Below are 14,401 nucleotides of genomic sequence, written 5' to 3'. Positions count from 1 at the left end.
CTACTCCCTTCTCCTGATTACCCACCCTTGGCACCTGCAGTACTCATATCCCAACATACCGCTTTCTATTTGCAGTCTTCCCATCTTTATCCCTTCATGAACATCATCCATTCCACAACTATGCTCAGATGCCTGCCTTTGTGAGGGGTACAGTGAAAGAGATTTCCTGACTCATCAAGGTCATGATAGCAGAAAAAGGAAGCCTGAGACAAGCTACCTGATTGAGCAGATAAAGTGGCTGTCCCCCACCAGACAACAGCCCGACAGCAGAATCAGAAATACAAGCCAGATCTCTGAAGGTTAGAGCTTTATCTAGTTGCAATCTAGGTCATATTTAGATATTTTTTTGTTTATTTTGTGAGGGGTGTTTGTTTTTTTTATTTGCCTCTATTATATGAATCTACGATTAAAGAACACTTAAGTATTTCAGGCAATTAAACATGAACCTTATTTTTGATGGCTATCAACAGATGGGCAGATGTGATGCTCAAACATAATTTTGACGTCTGGAGTGCAATAAGCAAGTCAGACTCAATCTGCCATAATAAGTAACTTTATTGCTGCCTAAAGGCTTTTGGGATCTTAATATGGAGCAGATGTTGAGGACTTCCCTAGTAATTATGGGAAGAACTAATACTGTCCTCCTCTGCAGATATGTTTTATGTGGTCTGCTTTGTTGCATTTGCAGTTACTTGACCCATTTATCCCCACTTTTCACAAATTTATCATGTGCACAAACTTTTAAAATAAATGTTACGTAAACAATATTTAAGATATATTTCACTTATACTGATAAACAGGATTATTCACATATCTAAAGTTAAGCACCAATGGAAAAATGGATGAATCAGATGTTTACAGTAACCTCTTCTAACAAATCAATAAAATTAAAGTGCCCAGAGGAATAATAAGTTTCTTTACATTGAACTACCCAATTGCAGTACAGAGACTCCCTACCTAGGAAAAGAACCATGGAAACGAAGCTTGTAACTGAATAAAGAAACATGGAGATTTCTCAGCTGAGAATGGGGATTTATTAGTGAGATGAGGTTATCTTAAAGAGACAAGTTGAAACATCAGGAAATGGCAAAGGCAGCAGCGTGGCAAATGACAGCAAGCCAGCAGCAACAAAATTAACACAGAAAATGCTAAATCTGCCCAGCAAGCTCCATTTGAGAGCTAATTGGCAGGCACAATCCTCAGCAAGAACAACAACAGTTTTGGGCAAAATATGAGAGCTACTGTCATATCTCTTTAATATCAAAACAGCATAATGTAGACAGTCTGCCAAACTCAAACTGACTGCGTCATTAACAAGAAGAAAACAGGACTGTGGACAAGATCACGGTATTGTAATGGAATTGGAAACACAACTACCTCTACTTCAGGCATTTACAAGAAAAAAGTATCAAAAATAGAATGATCTGGTGTCTCTTAACCTAAGTCTCTGGAAGGAGGCAGCTAATCTCCATTTTTGTCAGAATACCTTACTTGGAATGAAAGTTAATAATATTCTAGAGAAAAACAATACACAGGAAATAGATTCTGAGCTTTGTAAAGATGTCATTAACTTTATCTCATTAAAAGACATTTTGCTGCTGATTTTAATGTGTGTGGATCTTAGGTTATAAAATCAGATTAAAATAGCATGCCCTTTTTTTGGAGACCTGACACTCATAGGATGTCAGCAGACAGAAGCATGTCCTTAGCGATCAGTGAACTACCAGCACTTTTAACAAGAGCTTGACACAGAAACCCCTTTATACTCTCATCTGCTGTAAATGACAAGCGCACAGACTGCATTTAAGGCATATGCACATTCATTTGTCTTCAAATTATTTTGGAAGTAAGACAGTAATTTTTAGAAATGTATGTAGTTTCTAATTGTTCTTAGTACAGACCAAAGACCTGAGGGAGTAGATACTGTTATTTATTAGTTAAATAAAAGTGTTTTAGATGAAAAAATGATGTACCAAAACTAATCTCATTTGATTCACATGCCGTTTGGTTGCTCCTTTTAGTACTGTGCCTCGCTTGGTCATAAAATAAAATGCAAAATTCCTTCTATCATATTTGGAAAAAATATATATATATTCTAGACTAAGGAAGAGAACTGTAGCTTTAAATTTCCACCAGAGCCACGATGTAAAAAAAACATTATCTTTACTATATGTAAAGACTCATTAATTCGTTTCACTGATAATTATTATTTTATATAAAACAGGTAAATTTCATCCCAGGCCACTGCCCATCATCCAACCCCACTTTCAGTGCTTTAGTGAAGCATTACAACCTTTGACAAGTATCAGCAATATTGAATAGCAGTGGAATGCAAACAGCAAAAATATATTCAATCCAAAGATATTTTGGGGCCTTTTCCATTTTGCTGTTGCTGCAACCAAGCAACAAAATGTCCAATTTCACCAAATTCAGCATTATTTGCTTCTAGCTTAGCACAAACATTTGATAAATCTGTTTACCAACATCAAGACCTCCAACAATCAACCTGGCAAGCATGCAAGAACTACTTGAAATCTAAAAGTAGCTCTGTTTGGGCAGTAGTCTTTGCTACCTGCTGCATGGCAAGAAAGCGCCGTATTCCAGTTGGAGTACTCCAATTGAGTGCTGTGCAGCTCTGCCTGCTCGTGCTTATCACCCTGCTGCCAGCTCACACCTCCGCTCAGGCTGCCTGTGCTGAATGGTACGAGTCTGTTGTGTATTCCCTGTTTCGTTCCATCTCATTTCAATTCTACCTATCAAAAGCTCTCCTGAACTTTGAAGTATGCAGATACCTTTCGTTTCCTCTGAACTGCTTTGCTGCTTTTACTTTGCTTTTACTGATCCCCATGAACTATTCAGTTCTTTACTCTGTTATTCAGCAACCAAACGCATCTTGCTGTTTCTAGGTGCTTCTCAGCTCCACACTGGAATGAAGGGCGATGTTAGCAGATATAGATAAGGTTGATTTTTTAAACAAAAAAAGCAAGGAGGACTGCTCTGTATATGATTTTTATGGGGTAAAAGCACACTGGATTTATAGCGAACGGTTTTATTTAGCGAACTCTGGAAATGACAGTAAATGTATAGCATCAGTTATTCTGATCATGTCTGAGATTAAAAGCAGCCACTTTAGCAATCTCTTATACTGTGATAGTAAGGGAAGTGTGTTCTTGCTCTGCTGCTTGAGGACAGTAAAAAAAAACAAAACAAACCAACCAAAAACATTAAGGGAATTTTATTAGTCATTTAGGGCAGAAAATACAAAATTGTAGCATAACCTGAAGTCTTCTATGAAATCAAATCCCACTGAATTCTCAATATATAATCAAGTGATGGTAGGTAATGAAAAAAACATAAGATCAACAGATGGGGAGAAAACCACAAGCTTCTTAATATTTTATGCTAATATATTGAAACTGATTAAAGTGAGCCTTTTTTTTTTAATCTGCTGCTTATATTACATATGCATAGAATATTTTAGCAAGGATTATATTATGGAGTCAGTTAATTATCTACCTGCTGCACATGAAGTATTCATTCATTTAAAAAAAAATATAAAACACCAAAATCTATAAACCCAAAATAAGGTGTTTAATTTACGTTTGCTATTTTAAATAGCTGAATCTTTGTTTTTCCCTCTTCTGGCCGTAAGGAAATCCTGGAAAATGTATTGCCTTGTTGAACTTACACCCAGTGAAAGGGGAACTCGGACTCAATTTATTACGTAGTGCTTTTACTTTATTGTGCAGGTGGTCTCAATAAATTAGAATGCTCATTAAACGTAATGGAACTTGTGGCATCATCTAGATTCAGGCTTTCAGCCAAATTCTAGCCTTCTATAAAAGTTCCCATGGAGCTTTAGCTTTAGAGGATGTATGTATGGTTCAAACAGGGCACAGATGTGCTCAACACACTATAAACGCTCGTTCTTCCTATCTCTGATACGTGTATGTAAGTGTAGTTTCATGGACTTTCATAGAATATTTTTACCAGGTTGGCTCTTTTTATCTTGCTTTTTTAACCTAAGTAATTCTTTTTCTTCTGCTTCTTACATTATGTGAGCTTTCAGTAGGAATTATAAAAAGAGAATCTGGGTAACTGTTTCTTTGCAAACATCAGCAAATCCCACTGTGGTGTACAGCTTATTCTGGGGCCTCACACAAGTGATCTTCCTTCTCTGCCCAGAAGCTCAAACAGTAGTGTCCTTCCTATCTTACCTTGGCTCAGTGCAAGGACTCGACTTTGCAAGGGAATCTCAATGACTTTATCAATTATCCGTTCTGTGCACAGCCGGCACTACGGAGATCTAAGAAAAACAATTTTGCGTGACAAATGACTTTCCTTATTAGACCCAGATGTTCAAACCTCTGAGGTATACAGGGGTGCGACAGGATAAGAGAGATACAAAGGTGTGTAAAAGAAAAGTACAGGTGCATCCAAGTCCCACTTACTTGCAGCTTTCTCCATTGGAATGTTTTTGTTCTGCAGACAAGTGATAGCCTTCTCCTTTCCTGCGGCTGATCGCTGCTACCTCAGCTTAGGCTGTCTGCAGAAAGGCAGATTCACGACGCAAACAATAAACAGACTTTCACTACATTGTCAGCAGTCTTTCTAAGGACAGCAAGAAATGCCTTAGTTACTTCTTGTGCTGCTTTTTAAAAGATAACACATTGGTAATTTAATAGTTTCGGACCACTATCTAAAATAATCTCACTATCAAATTGTGAATTATTAAACAAAGAATTTTGAACACTGTTGTGGCACAGTTGGCCATAATACTGGCTAAACAAGTTACCTAGTTAAATCACTTACAGCAAATACCTGTAGCCATCCACCATTTCTTTAAAAGATTCCAGATCATTACTCTCTGCTCCTGCCCCCAGTTAAAGGTGCTCTTACTTTTTGCAATGTCACATATATTTATTCCTTCACATCTTCCTCCACTCTCACATCTTGTCCTTTCAGTAATTGCATGAGAGAATCTGTGGAACCAGCAATTTATCCTGCTAGCTTTGGTAGTACTTTCAAATTTACTCCCTTACTACATAAAAAAAAATACTGATGTTTTAGTGATGCAGCTACTTTAAATTGCCTAACAGCTCTTCTCAGAATGCTGTATTCTTCTGTGCATCTACACATCTCTTTATGTAGAGGACAGCATTAGAGAATATTTTAAAGCCTTCATCTGTTTGGTCAGTCCTGCTTCTCTCTACAATCAAAAATAGAGTTTTCCATGCAAGTTACCAGAAGAGAACTACATAATTTTAGGAAGCTACAGATCTACCTGCAGCCAAAGTAAATTTATCTTCCAAACAGGGCATATCCCCAAGTCCTTTCACTCCTTTGACATGAAAGCCAAGTTTTTTAAGAGCTTATTACTTCCCTGTATCTTTTGGCTCAATTATATGATTATTAAACTGATTTTGTAACAGAACTAAGGTACTACACAGGGGAGCTTGCCTCTGAATATCTTTTTCCTTTTTAGACAATCTACATATGAGTGTGCTGTGATCACAAATTATTTTTTCTTCCACTCTTACAACTATTAGTGCTAATGGTTTCAGTTATTTAACTTCTGACTGCATCGACTTCAGAAGCACTATGCTGGAAAAACTTTGCTCAAGAATATCAACATATAAACCATAATGAGATCTGCGTCAAACACTGTTACTATGCACCTGGAAGGTTATTTCACTGCCTACTCATATTAACAAACTTAACATTAAAATCTTAAAAAAAAAAAAACAACTGAACCCAAAAAGCAAACATTATTTTTTTCTTTTCTAAAACTCTCCAAAATATCCATATTCCACATTTTCAGTTAGAGAGTAGTCTTTTGAAAATTGAGATTCAGTTTTCACATTAATACAAGTCTCCTCAAAGACTTAGTTATACTTTGTTTCCATATCCTAAATCAACATATTAAGGTGCTTATATATACACAAACATTTTATTAACTACATAGTAGAGACTATAAATCAACACAGTTAATAATGTAATACTAATATATGCAACCATGCAGTGAGTCTTTTATTGTAATCTTGAAGTTAATAGCTCAACCCCATGATGTGCCAGGCATGGTTTTATTTGGGTTTTGTCAATTTTTTTTTTTAATTAGGGATTTATGGGAATTTCGTAAGATTTTTAAAACAGTCTTTCATGAATGAGTATGCACTAGTTATAATCACTGTTCTGATGGCAAAAGGTTGGTCTTTATCATTGGCAATATAAATAATTTTGTGTATATAATAACTGATTTTTAAACATTTCTCATTTCTTTTAATGTTATCAGCAAGGCACAATTTCAGTTTATATTTTCCTTTTATAAAACTATATCTATGAATTTTTTCTATGGCATTAAATGTCATTTCCACTACAATAATTTTCTGCAGATTTTTACTTCCATATGTATAAATGCATTGCAATAATTAAAGTCAGCTGTCAGCGCTTCCATATTTTCATTTCAACTTTTTAATTAACAGTTCATTAAACATGTAAACGCCTGCTATATTATTTACATTTACAGTAAACATACCAATCCTATTTGAAGCCTAGCCTTATATTCAAAATTGCACCATCTGTATAGGAGGACCTTTCCTATAGGCTAATTATGGTTATGGCTGTATACTTTTACAGTAGAGAAACATTCCCCAAAGCAGTTTTATACAAAACCATTCGCACCAATACTAAGGTGATCCATGATGTTTTGCATTTTGCATAAATAACTGAAAATGAAATTCAGCCTTTGTGAAAAATAAATTAATTTGCCACAGCTGAAAAATGGTTCAGTTGTAATGTCAGTCATTCTTTCATCAAATAATACAAAGAGATACCTCCTTAGCAAAAATATAAAAATACTTGCATGGAATTACATTCATGATATCAGAATCGTCATGATAGCAGAAGCTTTATGAGAATGCAAACTATTGGATAGCTCCTTACAAAATACAGCTGAGTAAAATTTACAACTTCATTCTGAAATATTTTGACTCATTGTTATCTAGAGTTTAAAAATTTCTGCCTGTGCTGGCAAAAAAAAATTAACTTTTCCTCTGCTTTCAAAAACAAAAGCCCTCTCTTCTTGTCCATGAAGGACATGATCTCCCATTTAGTGCTTTAAAAAAATAAGTTTAGGAAGGTGAATTTTGTAGTTAAACGGACATTCAAATCTCATAGATGCTGACAGAATTTTTTCTCAAAAAACGTGGCATACAAGATTGAACACTCACAGTTCTCTGAGGACACATTTTATGCTGAATTGCATAAATAATAATTATCCTTTCTTGTAGCTGTTCCTGAAATAGTGTTTTCTGAAACTGTTGCAATCTGACACGTGAAGTGTAGGTAAAACCTACAGTATCTCACCTGAAAAATCTGGAAAACAGAAAGCCATTTACCTTACTCAAGAGAATCCCCACACCAACAAGAAGAGACTACAAATATCTGTGCACCACGTACCATTACATAAAGAATCTTACTGTCAGCTGCCAAATTGGCTCTAAATTTTGACGTGTTTTTTGTTTGTGTTCCACTATTCATATTTATTCACAGTAACCTTTTTTTCACTGTAAGTCACATCAGCTTATATTAAGAGTTTCTGCAAGAACATAGGCTTTGTTATATTATAATTTATTACCAGTTTTATTTGCAGCTTTATGTGTATCATTTCAAATGCTTGGTGTATTTCTGTTTTTTTCCAATATAGTATATTTATGTGACGATGCACTTGCCAAAACAATTTCTGTTCCAAAAATAGGAATTTATTCTATTTGATTTCTGCCACTCAAATGTGACTGGTGGAAGCTCTAATGGAAGGTAATATTTCCTACGATGTGATGCACCTCTTATAAACACAGTACACGTTGCCTACACATTACATACTGTCAAAAGTGCCAAATAAAATTTGCTAGACTTGTCGGTGAAGAATTAAATAAAATTTACAGTGATGACAGTTCAAATATTCTATTTAGGCAGTAAGTACTACTTCTCTGGGAGCTATTTAACCACATCTGCTTGTGATATCAAACAGAAATCAAGAAACTTTGAAGTTATTTTTTAGCCTCACAGTAACACAGACCAAGAGAGAACAAACTAGATGTCCTAATCATCAAAGCCTTATGGGAGATAAGCAAATAAGCACCTTCCAGCATTCAGGCTGCAGTGTTCCCATTCTCACCAATCAGTAAGTATTTTCCATGCCCAGCAGTAGTTAAGAACTGGCAACAACTTGTACTGTATCTATAAGTGTTTCACATTTCTTCATTATGCGGTTAATGAACTGAGTGAGAACTGGAACCCTTGAGAATATGAGCATATATACTTGATACAACCCTCAGAAAATTTTGTCTGACATTGTACAGCAATGCTGTACTTATAAGAGAGCGGTTTTATCCTGAGTAGACTGGTTTTGTTCCAGCATCTCCATGGGTGCTGATGTTTGATTTCTAAGATTTAAAAATTACTGCTTAAACAAAACTGTACTTAAAATGGAGAAAGCAGCGAACTTGAAAAAGGTAGAAAAAGAGATAAATAAAGGTGTGGTAGCATTCACTGATGACACTAAGGCATTCAGAATACTAAAAATGATGGTTTACTCAGAAAAACAAAAGGGAGAAAAAAAGGAGAACAGACGGGAACTTTCTAGCATGAAGAAGACATGAGTGCAGAGGTATATGACTGATATCTTCATAAGTAACAATGTGAAACAGCTAAATGAAAAAATCAGATGGCATCTTCAAAAATAAAGAAATCATGGAACTTACTGTAGTTAAATGTTGGAATCATTTGCCTTAGGAGTGGTGCGGATATCGACAGTTTATTTAGGTTCAAAAAGCAATTAGGCTAACCCACAGAAGAACAGCTTCCCCTTGAGTTTATTAAACTCAAAGATGACACATCTGGTTGAGAAAATCCATTTAAAGTTCCCATCAGACTCCCATTAACCTGAGAAAAACTAGAGAAGATAATGATAATGATCTCTTTGGAAAGAAAGAGACCTAAACAAAATAATATAATATTATACATTTATATATATATATGTAATATATATAATATTATTGGGAATACAGTCCTGAGAAATTAAAGAAAAAAATAGAGTGCTAATACTAGAAAATGTTTTGACAAACAGATGCTTATGGAATATATGAAGTATATTAAAGACATAACATGGAGGCACATTCAGATTATCTTTTTTAAAGATGATCAACTCCATCAAGAAAGTAGATTTTTTTTTTCTGAAGAAAGCTTTCAGCAGTATTCAGTTAGTGAAATAAGATACTCACTGCCTTAATTTGCTGTGCTTTGAAAATTATAACTGCAGCGACAATGTAATGAGGCATAGATTGTAGTCCTTAATATCCTAAAATGAGTAAACAATAGTTACAGCTCAATGTCAGGGGTTTAAGAGAAAGTCATTTGAAGAACAGATTATTTTATCAGTTTATACTCATTTAAGTCATTAAGCTCCAGAGGAATAGCTATCACTTGTGTTCATCAGCCCATGAAGGTTATCAGAACACCATCTCAGATGAACACTTTACAATAGTCAATGAAAACCAAACAACAGTTTCTTAAAGCCTTATCCTCTTAAAGGCAATAGGCACTCTCACCAGAATTCAAGGCGTGGAGAGTTGATAATTAAACAATCTTGAGTTTGTTTGCTTTTTTAAGCACACCACACTTATTCTGTACAATGAATGACACAAACATCTAACACATCTAAATGCTAAACTGCCATCTGCCAGCTGCAATTCTCCTCATCTTTTAAATATAAAAGTGAGAAAAAAAATATCTTTCTCTTTTATGTTTATAGTTAGGCAATGGCTGACAACCCACGTGTATTATAGTGAACATAACTGTCTTGTCAGCATTTACTAACTGTATTATATACTCTCCTACAGCCAGATACCACTGGAATATTACAGTCGACTATAAACATGAATCGTTTGAACATATTAAGTTCAAATGATTGTGAACAATCATCTGTTCACAAATGACAACCCTATGACAACCTGGCTTGCCTGTGATTTAACGACCTGTTATTTAAGCTCAAAGGCAACTTTAAGTTGTTTAACTAACACTGTGTTTTTTTTCTTTCTGATCGAGTTTGTGATTTAAATGTAATCTTGGTTTTTAGGAGCGTTCAGAAAGGAAGATGAGCAGCATGATCACTATTCTGAAAAGGAGCACATATCTCAAAAAAAAAAAAAACCAACCAAAACCAGAAAAGGAACGGGAACTAGAGAGTACAGGTTGTTTCCCATCTTAATTTCTTATTTACTTAAAAACTTCATTAGGAAAAGCCATTCTATGTCTGAAAGAGCCTGTTAGGAGGAAAACAAATGCTTCTGTTGATTGTTAACAAACACTTAATCTGTCAATAATTAGCATTGAAATAGAAGAAAACCTAGCCATCTTTTTTATAGGAACTGTTAATAAAGTTACTTTGTAAAGGTAATATCTCAACCAGCACCGCTTAGGAGAAAAAAATGGGGAAGGGAGTAATATAGGTTCCATTTTCTTTAAAACCATATTGTAGCTGAAATATTCCAGAGTATCCCTGTAATTTCTTTTATTGTTAACATTACTTTCCCTCTTTCTTACTCCTTTGTCTTTAAATGTCTTTCAAAACCCTCTTTTGGATCTCCCAGTGCTCTGTGAATCGAATTTCACCACCTGTTATGGGCAGTGAAACTGTACCAGGAAATCTGTGCAAGGTACTTCAATTTGGTTTTCATATCTGAGAGGATGGTCAAACCATTAAAGTCAGTGAGTGAGGCTGTTTTACTGTGTAAAATATAAAAGTGGAAGAAGATTAATCAGTGCCATGACATGAGTGCTGATGAACATTCATCAGTAAAATCAAATATCATGGAAACATTATAATAGTCTAAATGGAACACAGCAGACTATCCAAACGAAACCAAGAGGCTAAAGGACTCTCAATCAATTGTTCTGCATGCAATATTTCACCCTTATTAGTAAAGGACTACACTCTAAATCGCTTGCTCTTTATTGGAGTACAATATTTCCATTCTACCATGTTGTATAACTACAGGCGTGAGTATCATAAACAGAAAAACAAAGAGAACTCTTATATTGCTTTTCCTAATGAGTAGGATAAGACAGTGAAATTATCTAATAGTACAGAAAAACTTTAAAAAAATACTCCAGTTACATATTCTGGTGCTCTGCAACAGCTCCAAATGCATACACTTATTGAAATTAGTTTATCACATTGACCTATACGACAACGATACATCAAGGAAAAAAGAAATCTTTACATCTTCCTGGAAAAAGCTATAAAGCAAACCAGAAACTACTCCTAAAGATGAGTATTGATCAAAATAACATCTGGGAGGCTAATATACCTGACTTCATAATCTAGATGTCCATACATATTAAAGAGGAAATTTTTACGGCTTGCATATATACAAACTGTAATTATAGGCAAGAGGCTGTGATTATACTTTTTAAAGCAAAGAATACTAGTACCTTTTAAAGTGAAAAAATGTTTATATTTAACCTTATTTCCAACAAGCCACGTATTACAACCCACTCCGTAGTTAAATGAAGTTCAGTTTCAAAAATGCTAACCATTGGCAAATCGTGACTTATTAAGAGCAGAAAAAGCTATCACTCAACTTGAGTGACGTGAGGATCTACATCCTTAATTGTTTTGTGAAAGCCAGTAAATACATGGTGACAACTACATTTTAATTATATACTTCTGGGGTGGATGCTAATCACTTCTTCAAAAGGTCAGGAAGGTCATGAACCAGGTTATCCATCTGGTAACAGCCAATATATACTGTTTATCCTTCTTATTCCGGTTATTTTCTTGATAGTTCAGAAATGTACCTTTGAGCAACCTTCTCATTCTCCCACTCATACAGCAGACACTGACAGTGATATGAAAGATTTTTATCTAAGACATACAGGTTCCATCAATGCCCAGTGCATTTCTTTGTAGTAGATCCTAGTCTTCTAATTACAGAAACTGGGTTATAAACGCCCCTTTTTCCATGCATATGTATGTACGAAATATAAACAAGGAGTACCTTGACCAGCTTGGATATCGGTATATGCATATTACAATTAATCCACAGAATAGATAGTCAATTGATTAATATGGCAGGAATCACGTATGTTAATGCTGTATGGATGCAGTTATGACACAGATAAATAGTCAATCACTAGATGAAAATAGACTTTCATCAAATTCTGTAGTGTGAATAATACCAAAATTCTCCCATTTTTAATCAAAAGGGAGACAATTATTCATTTCACGTTTGGGGAAGGTAATTTTATATGTAGATTACATTTAATGAAACATTTCTTCTGCCTGATTGAAACAATGTTATCAATACATAAGAAATCTGTGCTAGCTAAATCTAAGAAAAAAATTTATGTTTTGCATTTAAGGAGAGTGAAGAATTAAATCTCATTAAGAGTTATTAAAACAGTTTACACTTGGAAACAAAATAGATAATTTATACATATACCTCAGAGCATAGACGTATTACTGTACCAATGAAACAATAAAGTAAATGGCACAAAGGTCTAAATAATCTTGTTCACATGGATGTGTTACCCAATTTGTCATTTTGTTCATAGATGTATATCTTGGGAACAGTTTCATGAGCATAAATCAGACGTAGATACCCGAGAAACATCTGCATTCATGAACAATAGAATCATTTATGTTGGAAAAGAACTATAAGGCCATCAAGTCCAACCCCTAACCCAACACTGCCAAGTCTGACACAAAACTATGTCCCTAAGCACCACATCTACATGTCTTTTAAAGACCTCCCGGGGTGGTGACTCAACCACTTCTCCGGGCAGCCTGTTCCAATGCTTGACAACCCTTTCTGCGAATAAGTTCATCCTAATATCCACTCTAAATCTCCCCTGGCACAATTCGAGGCCATTTCCTCTCATACTATGACTTGTTATTTGGGAGAAGAGACCAACAGCCCCATCACTACTAACTCCTTGCAGGTATGTAAATCTCTTCTCTATCAATGTTCCATTAAACATCTTCTATGAGATGTTCACAGTGAAATACACACAAAAATGTTTGGCTTTTTAAAATCTTGACTTACAGAAAGTTGAGATTTAATCACATACCTAATTTGAATCCATGTATATGATAACATTGCAAATATTCAACATCTAAATAGTAATCTCTGAATTTCTCTCCCAGATAAAGCCTCAGTATCCACTATGCTGTTCTAGTTACACTGACTTCCCATGCAAAGCATATTTAATACAATCAGTTCTAATATCTTTTGGAATTTCAATGCAGATTACAGAGGATTTGTCAAAAATTTGGAAATGAACCTTGTTACTACAGTGTCTGATTACTTCCTTAAGGAAGAAGCAAATTAACACCATAGTTCTCAGTAAGCAGTTTTAATTCATTTGTGATTTGACTAGAAAGCCTGAATCAGCTAATACACTTGTACCCTTTATTTTTTAAATTATTGCAAATAGTAGATTGGCCAGAAGGAAAACATATGCATGTGGTGCAGAAATATTCTGCAACATCTAGTCTCATCTTTCAGCCTTAAGTGTAATCTGTTGGTTTCAGAACTGCCTATAACCTTGGTAGGTTATTCCAAAGTGAATTTGAACAGTGTTGTATGTTGCAGATAGGAAGCAAACCTAAGTTATTGTCCTTTGTCTTCAAAGATTCTTCTGTATTGCTAGCTAGTAAAGTAAGACTTAATGAAGTAGTTTAAGAAACCATCTTTTAGTTTTTTCAAATCAAAAATATAATTGACTCTTGACCATCATTTTCCAGACAAAGATTCAACTGCTAATAATAATAAAAGAAAAAAAAACTGAATTATCTTAGATCCTAGTAGCTTTAGTGTGCTTTGGGTTTTCCTGGGATCAATTTGGGCACTGCATCTTGGCTTGTAAGTAGTTGGTATTTTATTCACTATCTCATCAGAAGTAAATATTCCTGTGCATGCTCTTCCACTTTCAAATATTTATGCATCTGTTTCTTACGAATTCAGAATATTTCCGTCAGTGACAGCAGTGCGACTACTGACATATGGTAAGAGAACAGATGCTTATTTTTTTTTAACTCAAGGTATTAGCTAGTCAACAAATTTTAGTTATAAATGATTTACATTGCTATTACTAATAACAGATTACTCTACCACTTCTTCCTGAGAATATATGCTGTACAGGGACATTCACTTCCCCTATAATCTCCAAATGGATGCTATTGCATAACTCTCATGCTGTGAATAATACAGAGGATCCATCGCCTCTATGTGAATTCCCAGATGAACGGTAGGCCAGAGACATGTGAAGAGATCATCACCTTGTGCCTTCCAGTTCCTTCAGAGCAGAAGCTGTCGAAAAAATTATTTCTCTTTTCACA

General features: G+C 34.9%; 1 long non-coding RNA gene across 1 annotated transcript in view; it reads right to left on the bottom strand.

Moving 5' to 3' along the window:
• Window positions 1-4,610, bottom strand: part of LOC128853218 (uncharacterized) — a 143,074-nt gene extending 138,464 nt beyond the window's left edge. Inside the window, exon 1 of the long non-coding RNA XR_008451551.1 lies at window positions 4,452-4,610. This is a non-coding gene — a long non-coding RNA (uncharacterized LOC128853218). The remainder of the gene's footprint in view (window positions 1-4,451) is intronic.
• Between the last annotated feature and the right edge of the window lie 9,791 nt (window positions 4,611-14,401).

Source organism: Cuculus canorus, chromosome 10 (genome assembly GCF_017976375.1).
Source record: "Cuculus canorus isolate bCucCan1 chromosome 10, bCucCan1.pri, whole genome shotgun sequence".
NCBI lineage: Eukaryota > Metazoa > Chordata > Aves > Cuculiformes > Cuculidae > Cuculus > Cuculus canorus.
Note: the sequence above shows the minus strand (reverse complement) of the source record. Positions and strands in the feature narration are given on the sequence as shown.